General features: G+C 43.5%; 1 protein-coding gene across 1 annotated transcript in view; it reads right to left on the bottom strand.

Moving 5' to 3' along the window:
• PGAP1 (post-GPI attachment to proteins inositol deacylase 1) overlaps positions 1-12,631 on the bottom strand; it is a 2,682,422-nt gene that overhangs the window by 2,393,719 nt on the left and 276,072 nt on the right. The gene's annotated exons all lie outside the window — the stretch shown is intronic.

Below are 12,631 nucleotides of genomic sequence, written 5' to 3'. Positions count from 1 at the left end.
ACAAACTGGGAGAGAAAGAGAAAGCCTGAGAGGCATGGGAACCTTGCCAAAAGGAAGGGAGGGCAACCATTCAGATGGCTGCAAATTTGTCAGGAACGGGATTACTTCGGTGGTTTGAGCATTTGAGTGGGCTTAACAGAAAAATACACACCTGGAAGCCTTCTTACTTTTGGTAGACTATCTAGGCAGTCTATGCAAAACAGCAGTCTTAGTAGGATAGTTCCTCTGAAACTTGGGGATAGATGAGACAAATCTGTTTCAAATCTTTCATGCTCTTACCTTGATCCTGCAAGGTCTTGAAAAGGTCAGCCACAGCAGTACCAAACAAATTCTGGTTATCCAAGGGAGCATCCAGAAGTTTTGCTTTGATATCATCTGGCAAAGTCAGGAATAGTGCCTTATCAAGGAACCATAGGCATCAGAAAGTACAGTTGCGTATACTTATCATAAATGTAGATGTTCGAGTGTATTCACTGTTGCAGTCATTACATTTGGGTAATCTGCTGGCAGGTTGCCCTCAGTCAGCCTGATTAACAAAGTCTTGGGTCCTGCGTCAGTTGCTGTCCCTTCTTCCATGACGTCAGGTCGTCAGGGGTATAAAACATGCATCCGACACCATTACATCAGTTTTTCTTGACCCAGATGTCAGGTGCCCACCTAATGGGGAGCCAATAAAATTAAGAAACACAAAAATACACCTCCAACCAAAAGCAAATATGCCAAAAAGGCTTTTAAGCATAGTAAAAGAAAGTAGAGGTATAGCTAGAGAAAAATAGCGAGCTGGAGGGAGGGTAATCAGGACTGCAACAGTGAATACACTCGAACATCTACATTTATGGTGAGTGTACACAACCGTACTATGTTCTTCGTGTTTCACTGTTGCAGTCATTAGATTTGGGTAGATTCTCAAAGCTATGGTTGGGAGGAGGAGTTTATACAGCATTAGGGCCAGCTATAAGGCCCTGGAAGACAGCAGTTGCAAAACCAGCTCTGGATTTAGAGAAAATTGATAAATGATCATGCTTGGTGAAAGTATGTATAGAACTCCAGGTAGCAGCTTCTAGAATATCCCTGGTAGGGACACCTCTGAGAAAGGCTGCAGAAGTAGATGCAGCCCTGGTGGAGTGAGATCTGATTCCCTGGGGGATAAGTTTTCCATGATGCTTATAGCAGAAATGAATGCAATGGCTTATCCATTTAGAAATTGTTTGTTTTGAAATAGCCTTCCCCTCTGCCCCTGCAGCAAATGCTACCAGCAATTGGTCAGATTTTCCTCGTGATTTAGTCCTGTCCAAGTAGAATTTAAGTTGTCTGTGCACATCCAAGGAATGCAGAATCCGTTCCACTTTGTTCTGTGGATTGGGAAAGAAGGTTGGCAAATGAATGGACTGATTAAGAGCCACACTGGATACCACCTTGGGCATGAAGGATGGATTGGTCCTCAGAGATACTCTGTCCACATGGAATATGATGAAAGGCTCCACTGCCATAAGGGCCTGTAATTCAGATATTCTTCTAGCTGAAGTGATTACTAAAAGGAAGGCTGTTTTCCAAGAAAGAAATTTTAAGTCTGCAGTAGCAGCTGGCTCGAAAGGAGGTAGAGTGAGCTTCTCCATAACAAAGTTAAGGTCTCAGGCAGGGGTAGGAGCTTTCCTGGGTGGTCTCAAGTTTTTTGCCCCTCTGAGATACTGCTTGGGAAAGGGATGAGAGAAGAGGGGTGGTTCTGTGTTATAGTGAGCTGAAATAGCTGAAGCGTGGATTTTCATAGAAGAAAAAGACAGACCCTTGTGAAGCACCTCAGTTAAGTATTTCAAAATCTGAGGTAAATTGGGCGCTGCTGTGCTCATCCCTAAAGATTGTTTCCAGGCACAGAATCTTTTCTGTTTGTCACCATAAGATTTTCTAGTACTAGGCCTTCTCGCCTCCAAGATGACATCCAGCACAGGTTTGCTGAGGGATGATAAAGATGAATTTAAGTGATTAGCCAGGCTGCAAGGTTCAATGTTGGAACTGAGGGTGCAGAATTTGGTTCTCCTGTTGAGACAGCAAGGAAGGGGTCTGAGGCAGGTGCCACAGAGATATTTGTGGCACACTGCACAAGAGTGGGTACCAGTGTTGGCGTGGCCAGTCTGGTGCAATCAAGATCATTCTTGGTTTGTCCTGTTTTACTTTTAGCAGAACTTTGAAGAGCAGAGGCAGAGGGGGAAAGGCGTAGAGTGATAGGCTTTTCCAGCTGAAGGACAGAGCATCCACATTCGAGGCTTCTTTGTGAGGAGTCCTTGTGCAAAACTTGTCCAACTGGTAGTTCTGAAGGGAGACAAATAGATCTATGTCTGGGCTCCCCCATTTGCTTGTCAACATGTTGAAAATCTGTGGTTCCAATTTCCACTCCTGTGGGTCCATGATATTGCTGCTTAGTCCGTCTGCCAGTGTATTCAATTTTCCTGGCAGGAATTGAGCTTTTAGGTGCACTTGGTAGCTCAAGGCTGTGTTCCACAATGCCATGGCTAGTCTGCAGAGGGGGTAAGAATGTGTACCCCCCTGCCTGTTTATGTACCACATAACTGTGGTGTTGTCCGTCTTTACCATTAGTTGCCCTGGAAGAATATAGTTCTTGAAGGCTGTCAGCGCATTCTGTACAGCTAACATTTCTTTTTGATTGATATGTAGGTGCATTTGATTTGGGTTCCATTTGCCCTGAATGCACTTCCCTGCCAGGTGAGCCCCCCCCCCATGCATAGTCTGATGCATCTGTAGTTAGGATTTGGACGGCAGGGGATAGTGTGAATGGCAGTCCCTTGTTTTGGTGGCAGGCCTCTGCCCACCACAGGAATTCCCGGCTTAGGCAAGGTATGATAGGAATCATTGTTTCCAGGCTGTGACAATGTTGACTCCATAGACTTTTTAAGTAACACTGTAGTTTCCTCATATGCAGTCTTGCATATGGAATTATAAGAATGCAGGCAGCCATGAACCCCAAGGCTTGCCGTATTTGTCTTGCAGATAGCAGGGTTTTTGTGGCCACTTGTTTGAAGTAAGTTACCAAATGAATTTGCTTCTCTGGCATGAGGAAAGCTATCTGTGCAGTTGTAGTCAAGCTTGCACCCAGGAATGTAATCTGTTGAGAGGGTACCAGTTGTGATTTATTTTCATTCATGGTGTACCCCAAACAAGTTATGACCCTTTTTACAATCGGCAGATGATTTAGAAGCATGGCCTGGCTTTCTGCCTGAATTAGACTATGTCCAGGTATGGATATATTTGAATATTTCTTTGCCTGCAAAATGCAATAACTGGAGCTAGGCACATTGTGAATACCCTGGGTGCAGTAGATAAGCCAAAGGGCAGTGCAGAGAACTGATAATGCAAGTAGCCTGCTTTGAAGCGTAGGTATCTTCTGCAAGATTCCGTGATTGGGATGTGCAGGTATGTTTCTTTTAAATCTAAAGTTGCCAACCAGGCATCTTTGTCTAGCATAGGAAGTAACTGGTGAAGAGTCAGTATCAGTATCTTGAATTTTGGAATGTCCAGAAAGGTGCTTATAGTAGACGGGTCCAGAATTGGATGCCATGATTTGTCTTTTCTGGGTACCAGAAAGAGCCTGGAATAGAAACCTTGTCCCTTTTCCTCTTCTGGTACTGGCTGAATAGCCCCCATGTTTAAGAGGGAAATTACTTGCTTTTGAGCCTCTGCCCACTGATTTGGGGGCAGGTCTGGCCACCCGTTTGGTGTTGGCAACGTGTGGAAATGAAATCTGTATCCCTGGGACACTATATTTAAAACCCATTTGTCCTGGGTTATGAGTTCCCCGTTCTTTGCATGAACAGCAATCTTTGCCCCCAAAGGGGCGGCTAAAAGGTAAGTGCTTGGTAATTTTATAAGGAAGTCATTGAGACTGTTTACCATAGGGGGGTGTCTTGTTATTTCCAGATTTGGAAGTGGAGGCCCCCCATTGCTTAGTTCTGAGAGTCCCCTGGGACTGAAACCTGGTGCTTTTGTAATGTCTGGGTTTGGCTTGAGAGGCTCTGGAAGGAGCTGGAAAAGACCAATTCGTAGTAGGCCAGTGCCTACTAAATCTTGGAGGTTGCACTTGTAAGAAATCTTTAACAGTTTGCATAGATTTAGCTTTATCTTCCATCTTTTTTAAAACTTCTTCAGCCTTATTGCCAAACAGACGGTCCTGATTTAAAGGAGCATCCAACAATTTTGCTTTAACATGATCAGGCAAAGATTGCTCCTGAAGCCAAGCATGCCTTCTAAGCACAGACCCAGTAACAGCAGCCCTGTAGGAGGCCTCTAAAGAATCAAAACCACATTGCAAAGTATGTTTTCCCACTTGTTCAGCAGAATGCAATACATACTGCAAATCTTTATTTTCCACACAGTCAGGAAACATCATTTTCTGTTAAAGCAGTCCAATAATATGCTGTTGATATTTTAACATATGGAATTGGCAGTTTAAAGCCCCGATTGCCAAGGTTGCAGAAGTATAAACCTTCTTACCCCATCTATTCAGCGCCCTGGAGTCTCTATCAGAAGGGGTAGGATTTTTAGCAGTAGAAGCCTTAATGCTCTTGGGCCCCTGAGAAATGGTTTCTGGATCTGCAACAGGATTTTTGAAAAGGAACTTGTGGGACTCAGCAACCCTGTAGTATCTGTCAGGTTTACTAGGAGCCGGAGGCAGGGAATCAGGGGCAATACTGGATTCCGAAAACACATCAACAATGTCTAGCACAGGAGGTACAGCCAAGGGCCTATGCCGAGGTAGAAGGAAATCCCTAAGCCTCTTTTTTGAATCAGAAAATTCCTGACTTTCCCAGTGGAAATGCTCCCTTAAGGTATGTAAATTTTCCCCAAAAGAAAAATCCTCATGAGGGGAAGCAGAGGGAATGGAATCGTCTGCATCAGAATCCTCATAAGCAGGTATGGACAAATCCAGGTCATTAGAAGAAACAGAAACCTGATCAGATGATTCATAATCAAGCTCAGCCCTAGGCCTCTTAGGGGATGGGTTGACTACCCCTGATTAGAGTAATTAGATCTTCTTTAGGCATAGGGGCCTGAACATGTGGCCTGGGCATCATTTTTTAGACATATATCGAGATTTAGGCCTTAGTAATGAAGGTGGAGTCAATTTAATATGCAAGTCCAAAGGCCTGAACACACCCTCAGAAGACGGTGCCTGCACAGCGGCTCCGGACCCATCCAAGAGTTCCATAGGTGAAGCCTCTCGCGGCATACCAGACTCCAAATGGGTCTCAGTAGAGGCCTGCGAATCAGAAGTAGCGGGTATCAGGGGCTGCAAAAGCACCTCACTGAGTACCGGCGAACTGGCGATTGGCTTAGGAGAAGCGTCGTCGGCAGTTTTGGACCTCGGCGGCCTGTCTTTATCTTTGCATTTTTTTTAAATTCTGGTAGTCAGATGGCTAACCGACAACATTTCTGGATAATTAAACCGAGAACCGAAATATTTAGAGGCAAAAATGTACCGACGACAGATAATGCGCTGATTAAATAAAGCACAAAACTGACAGCAAGGTACGTCGTGGTCTGGGCCTAGGCAAGGAATACAGTACAAATGAAAATTTTTGTGAGGTATTTGCTTTCCACAAGTAATGCAATTATTAACTTTTACTGACATTGGTAAGGAGCAAGAAAAAGTTTCCCCAATGGGGTACTTAGCTTTAGGTTTAAGACTTTGGTTCTGAAACTCGAAAACACAAATTTCAGGAGTTAGCCGACCGGCACTTGTGAACTGCTTTTGCTTCGGGCACCGCATGGCAAGAAAGACTGATGTAATGGTGTTGAATGCATGTTTTATACCCCTGATGACCCAACGTCATGGAAGAAGGGACAGCAACCGACGCAGAACCCAAGACTTTGTTAATCAGGCCGACTGAGGGCAACCTGCCAGCAGATTAACCAAACATAATGACTGCAACAGTGAAACACGAAGAACATCTGGAAGCATCATCTGCTGCATCCCAGCTGCATTTGATAGAGTGACGGGCAACCTGAGGGGTGGAAGTGAGCAAAGAGAGAGCTGATGCCTTACCCTCAGAGTCAGTCAGATCAGAAACAAACTTCCCAATCTGGGAAGAAAGAGACAGGATATACAGTGTCATACAAATCTGGTAACTGATAGCCCTGAAGTCTAAAGTAGCCAAAGTGTATACCTTTTTTACCAATCCTTTCCAAGGCTCTACTGTCCTTATCTGAAGGAAGGAGCTTGGAAGAAGGTAATAGACTAGGAGATTTGTCTGTAGATAAAAAAATCACAGCAAGATCAGAGGAAGGACACTTGTAAAAGAACTTGCAGGCATCCGACATCTTAAAGAGCTTGTCAGGTTTCTTAGGAGCTGGAGGCTGAGAAGTAACTAATACAGTAGCTAACAGAGGAGGTACAGCAGAAGGTTTAGGACGGTCCATTTGAAGCAACTTCCAATACCTCTTCTGGATGTCAGATAGTTGGGAGCAATCCAATTTGAAATGCTCCATCATACACAGGACCATGTCACCAAAGGAAAGCTCCTCTAAAGGAAAATTGCAACTGATAGATTCATCCCTCTCAGAGCCATAGTTTAAGAGAAGGCAAATGAGAGTAATTGGCTAGGCAGTCAGCTTCAGAATCCGAATCCTCGACCAAAGACTGCAGAGCTCTTGTCCTTTTATGGGTAGAGGACCAAGAAGGTGCAGGAACCAAAACCCACTCAGCAGGCTTCAATGCCATCAAGACAGACAATGAACAAACCTTGAGTAAAGTTCTGCCATTAAAGTTCTGCATCCCTGGGAGCATGCATCACCTGCTTAGTTTTCTGCTTTTTCTTCACTGAGGCATCCACTCTAACAGAGCCCCGAGGTTCGACCCCTGCCTGGATTCTATTAAGGTACCCGATACCACTTCCCTAACAAGTATCTGAAAATCCCTCTGGGCCCCATGAAAATAACCAGCTGCGGCTCCCACTCAACATCCACAGTGAAGGTTTGCAATGCCTCCAAACACATACAAGAAGCAGGTTCCACGCTGGTCTCCAAAAAGGTCATGGCAGATGAAAAAAAAAAAAAGTTATGTCTTACCATAACATTCCATCTGTGTCGTCGATCTTCACTACTCCTTGACTGTGGGCTCGGAACTGTCTCAGCCGTTATTCCAGCTTGCACCTTCCAAAAACTTTCGAGCTAGGCTCCACCCATAATGCTCTTCACCAAATTACCTGAGATCAAGTTTGCCTGCAATAGTGACAGAAAAGAAGTAATAGATAAGAGACCATATCTGTGTTCCTATTCTGAAGCCAGTCTTTGGAAATATTCGGTCCATTAAGAGATGTAAAGCAGGGAGAAGGAAGGAAGGAATGTCAAGGATTAGTAAAGATCGGCAACACAGATGGAACGTTATAAGACATAATTATTTATCTGATGATGTCAATCTTCACATAATCATTGACTGTGGGTAGAGTCCCTAGCTACCTGAATCTTGGGAGGTCTCATGGAAGAATATTCCTGAGAACCATCAGGCCAAATGATGCACATCCCCTAGAGACCTGGTCCAGTTTGTATTGGGTTATAAAGGTATGAGGAGATGCCAATCTAGTTGATGCACAACTATCATATAAGGAAGCTCTGGCATGAAATACTGCAGAAGCTGCTACAGCTCTCTTTGAATGAGCTTTCATGGGTCATGGCAGGTGGAGTCCCATTTTGTTGTAAACAAAAGTGATACAGTCCTTAAGCCATTTCACCAAGGTAACCTTAGATACTGGATTACCTAAAGAGAGTGTAGAAAAGGCAATAAACAGCTGGTCAGATTTTCTGATGTTCATTGTTCTGTGAAGATAAAAACGTAATTGTCTGTGTACGTCTAGTAAGTGTAAACAGTAAACCCCCTTGTTGGAAAAATTAGGGAAAAGACTGGGAGATGTAAGGTTTGATATTTGAGTCTGAAATAACCTTTGGAAAAGAGGAAGGATTTGTCCTGAGGGAGACCCTGTCCTTATCAAATGTCAAATATGGGGATTTGTAGGACAAGGCTTGTATTTCCGATATTCTTCTGGCCAAAGTGATAGCTATCAAAAACAACGTTTTCCAGGACAAGATTTTTAAGTCACAAGCTGATGAAGGTTCAAAGGGAGAAGAAATGAGACTGCAGTACCAAATGCAAATTCCACGCAGCAGAGGGTTCTTTAAAAGGAGGCCTGAGCATTAAGGTTCCTTTCAAAAAAGCTTTACAATGTTTATGTGATGTTAAGTGATGAACCGTTGAAACCAATATGGAAGGTAGGATATCACAGAAAGATGCACCCGAATGGTAGAAGCTGATGAACCAGACTCAGAGTAAGGCTAAGAAGTCTAAGACTTTGTCTACAGATGCTGCATATGGATCAGTATTACAGTCAAGTGACCATTTAGCGAATTTTATCCATTTGTGATGATACAATTTAATAGATGAAAGCTTGTGGTGGGCCACAATGATACGTCGGACCGGGGACGTGAAGGAGGAATACCTGGCAATCATGAAAACTGGAGAAGCTATGCAGAGCTTGAGATGCTGAAAATTCAGATCTTGTCTGCAATCATGTTGGAGCTCCCCGGTATGTGCATTGCCACTAGAAAGTGGCTGGAGGAAATGGCCCGTTGCCATACTATGACAGCTTCTCGACAAACAATGTACGACCTAGTTCCCCCTTGTTTTTGATATACCAGACTAAGGACATGCTGTCTGTTTGAATTGCAATTGTTCTGAATGGGAGGGTATCTTGAAATGCTTGCAATGCTAAGAGCACCACCCTCATCTCTAAAACGTTGATATTCAAGTTTACTTCTTACTGGGACCAAGTGCCTTGGACTGCCTTTCCCAGATAATGCCCCCCCCCCCCAAACTAGGATAAGTCCATAGTCACTGTGGCTTGACCAAGGCCAAGGAGGAACAAAGGGATGGCCCAACATGATTTCGAAGGATTAAAGCCACCAATTCAGTTCTTCTTCGCAACAATTTGGTTATCAAAATTAGATGGGACACTGGCTAATTCAACAAGGGCCATTGGGAGGCCAGAAGCCTTTGAAGAATTCCCATGTGATATCCAGCCAAGGGAACTAGAGTGATAGAGGTTGCCATTGACCCTAGAGGCTGTAGGATGAGTCTTGCTGCTATTTTCTTGTTTTGAATGATCTGGATTACATGTGACCTGATCCTTTGGAGCCTTTCTAGGGGAAGTGATGCAAAGCCGGTGACTGTGTCTAGCATCGCTCCAATGAATTCCAGTTGCTGTGATGGTTCCAGATTGGATTTTTCATAGTTTACAGTGATTCTTAAGCTGTAACAAAGATGAAGAGTCTTTACGAGTTGACGTCTGGTGGGAGTGGTAAGGAGCCAATCATCTACATATTGGAATATTCAAAATCCTAGCAGTCTGAGATGCACTGCTACCACTGCCATGCATTTGGTAAACACCCTGGGGCTCTGGTGAGACCAAAGGGCAGTGCTCTAAACTGCTAATGATTGGCTCCCAGGCAGAAGTGCATTAATCTTCTAGATTGCTTGCCCATTTTGATGTAGTAATACACATCCTTACGATCGACTGAGCACATCCAGTTATTTTTTTCAAGAATGGAAGTATTGACTGTACAGAGACCATCTGGGATTTAGTTTGTTGAACTGATGGATCCAAAATTGGTTTCCAATCCCCTGTTGTCTTTGGCACTAAAAAGAAACGGAATAAATTCTGGATCCTCTCTGGTCTAGTGGGACTGCTTGGATGACTCTTTTGTCAAGCAGTTTTTGAAGACTGCTGCTTCCCTGTGACTGGGTGGAACATCTGGGAATCTTTCTGGTCTTCCTGGTTTCAATGAAAAGGGATTGGTGCAGGGATAATCGTCCCCCAGCTGCCTCCAGAGGAAAGCAATTGGGCCTCCTTTCAGGAGCGCTGGTAGGAGTCACCACAGAAAGATTCTCAAGACCCCTGGTTCTATGGGCCAGTTTTGCCTCTTAGATGAAGTCTTCCATTATTACTTCCTCCTCTGCCCCAGGGAAAGTCATTTCCACGTGAGTCTTCGAAAGGTCCTTCATAGTCTCCCATTTCTCTGGTAAATACAGTAGGGCCATTGAGGAATGGAGAAGCATATGCCCACGGCAAAAAGGGTCTTCCCAACTTTGTCACATCTGGCTAGAGTCTCTTTAACCTTGGGGCCAAACAGGGATGATCAGTCAAATGGAGCGTTGACGAAAAAGACTTAAATGGCTCCGCAAAGTCGCATAAGCACATCCAGGTATGTCTCCTAATGGCTAAGCCTGAACCTGCTGCTCTTGTCATCTCTTTAGCTGCATGAGCAAGAAAGACTAATGTAATGGCGTCGGCTGCATGTTTTATACCCCTATGACTTGACGTCATGGAAGAAGTGACAGTATCCGACGCAGAAATCCCAAGACTCTGGTATTCAGGCTGACTGAGGGCTACCTGCAGGCAGATAACCCAAATATGATTACTGCAACAGTGAAACACGAAGAACATCTGATAGCTCTTTACTCAGATCTCTCTGAAGCCTGGTAAAATGCACCATATAATTCAAGGACCTGAGAACAAAGGTCGATGAAGTGTATATGCACTTCACAAACCTATCCATAGTCGTAGACTCCTTGTTAGGAGGATGGATAGTTGGACTTTCAATCAAAATGTGCTTCAACAAAGTATTAGTTTAAGGGTGTGCACACTTATGTAACCAGCTTATTGTACGTTTTTTATTTTTTATATTTTCCCCTAACACATCTGTTTTTCCATTGAATTGTACAGGTTTATAGGTCACATTAAAGGTGGGGAAAGTATTGAAATGATTTATTGTGGTCTCATTTTTTTATATCACAAAAGCCTGGCATTTTAACTGGGGTATGTACACTTTTTATATCCACTCTATATGCCAAGGTAAACCACTACTGGCCAGCTTTCAAAAGCTCAGACTCCCCTCCCTACCTCCCTTTCTCTCATCTGGTGACAGCTGATTGGCTTAGCATATCCTGAGAGGGAAGCTTTCAGCTAGCAAAGGAAGACAGTCTTCAGGCTTTTTTACTTCCACAAAGAGGAAAGTATCTGAAGCCAAAATCATGTAGCAAGATTAAATCCGTAGCCAATCACAATACCACAGAAAATACATCCAACAACCAAATAAAAGTGACAGAAATCCACCTCAACAATGCACATTCAGAGGAATGGAGGGTGGGTGCTTCCACTGAGACAGTAAGGAATTTTAATATCTACTGTGAAAAGTGAGTAGGACTAGTGCAACTATTCATCATTCCCACTGCCTCAGTGACATTCTGGGTAAACTCTCAAAGCAACTCTACCTAAGAGGTGGACAGAAAAGGACCCAAAATCCCCTCGGGAATGGTCTAAGCAAAGCCTGCTCTGGACCTTGAAAATTAATCAAGTTTGTAGTGCTTTGTGAAGGTATAAATGGAGGACCAGTTTGTTGTCTCTAGAAATCTTCTAGAGTTCACCCCTTTCCAATTTGCCATCAAAGTGGTTAACGCCCTAGTAGAGTGAGTCTTAACCTTACCTGGAAGAGATTTACCATGGTAGAAGTAACAGAAAACAACAGCAGATGACAACTATCATCCAACAATTTGCTTAGACACAGAATGACCTATTTTAGCTCAATTCATAGGATACAACTGTTAAGCATTCCTAAAGGGCTTTGTTTATGTCAAGGTAGTATCTGGCCTGCTTGTACACATCCAAAGTATGCAAAATCTTTTCTAACTTGTTTTCTGAATGAGGAGAGAGCACTATGAGATTGGTCTGATTCAAGGTAAACACTAAAACATCTTAAGGCATGAATGATGGATTAGTGCACAGCACAACACTGTTCTTGTGAAAAATCAGATAGGGTTGGCCCACCATCAGAGCTTGCAGCTCACAGACTCACCTTGCAGATGTCAGAGCAAAGACTAAACAGTCTTCCAAGTAATGAACCACAAATCAACCTGAGAGGCAGGTAGAAAAGGAGATAAGGTCAATTTTTCAAGAACAAAGTTGAGATCCTAGGGAGGAGTAATTTGCTTTTGAGGGGTTATCACATGCAAGGCTCCTTTTATAAACTGCTTGACCACAAAGACAGACAAAAGAGGGGGCTCCATGAGCACACAAGTTGACATGTCTACAAGATGTACTCTGATAAAAGTATGACAAAATCTCTAAGTAACGCACACACATTTCAAAATCAGAGGGATCACAACCCTTTCAGGACCTCTGCTATTAGCTGGAAACCACTAAAAAAACTCTTTCACTTGTAACTAAGAGTTTTCTAGTTACAGGTTTTCTTGTTTCCTAAAATACCCGCTGCACATCTTCATGGAACAAATGCTTATCAAAATAGAATCATCCAGGCTGTCAGTTGCAATTACTCAAAGTTGGGGTGTACTATTCTCCCTTCATATTCTGAGTAGATCCAAATTGTGATGAAGCTTGTGACAATTGCCCTTGGGCTATTGCATTAAAAGGAGAATTAGAAGTTATGCACTTCCCATAACTCACAATCTGTGTTGTCCATTTTCATTTTTCCTCACTAATGTGTCTAGAATCCAGTCCTCTGACCTGACTCAGCTGCATACAAATGAATTTGGATCCAAAGCTCTAGTTCCTCC

This window comes from Protopterus annectens, chromosome 2.part0, assembly GCF_019279795.1.
Source record: "Protopterus annectens isolate FY-2018-M chromosome 2.part0, PAN1.0, whole genome shotgun sequence".
Taxonomy (NCBI): domain Eukaryota; kingdom Metazoa; phylum Chordata; order Ceratodontiformes; family Protopteridae; genus Protopterus; species Protopterus annectens.
Note: the sequence above shows the minus strand (reverse complement) of the source record. Positions and strands in the feature narration are given on the sequence as shown.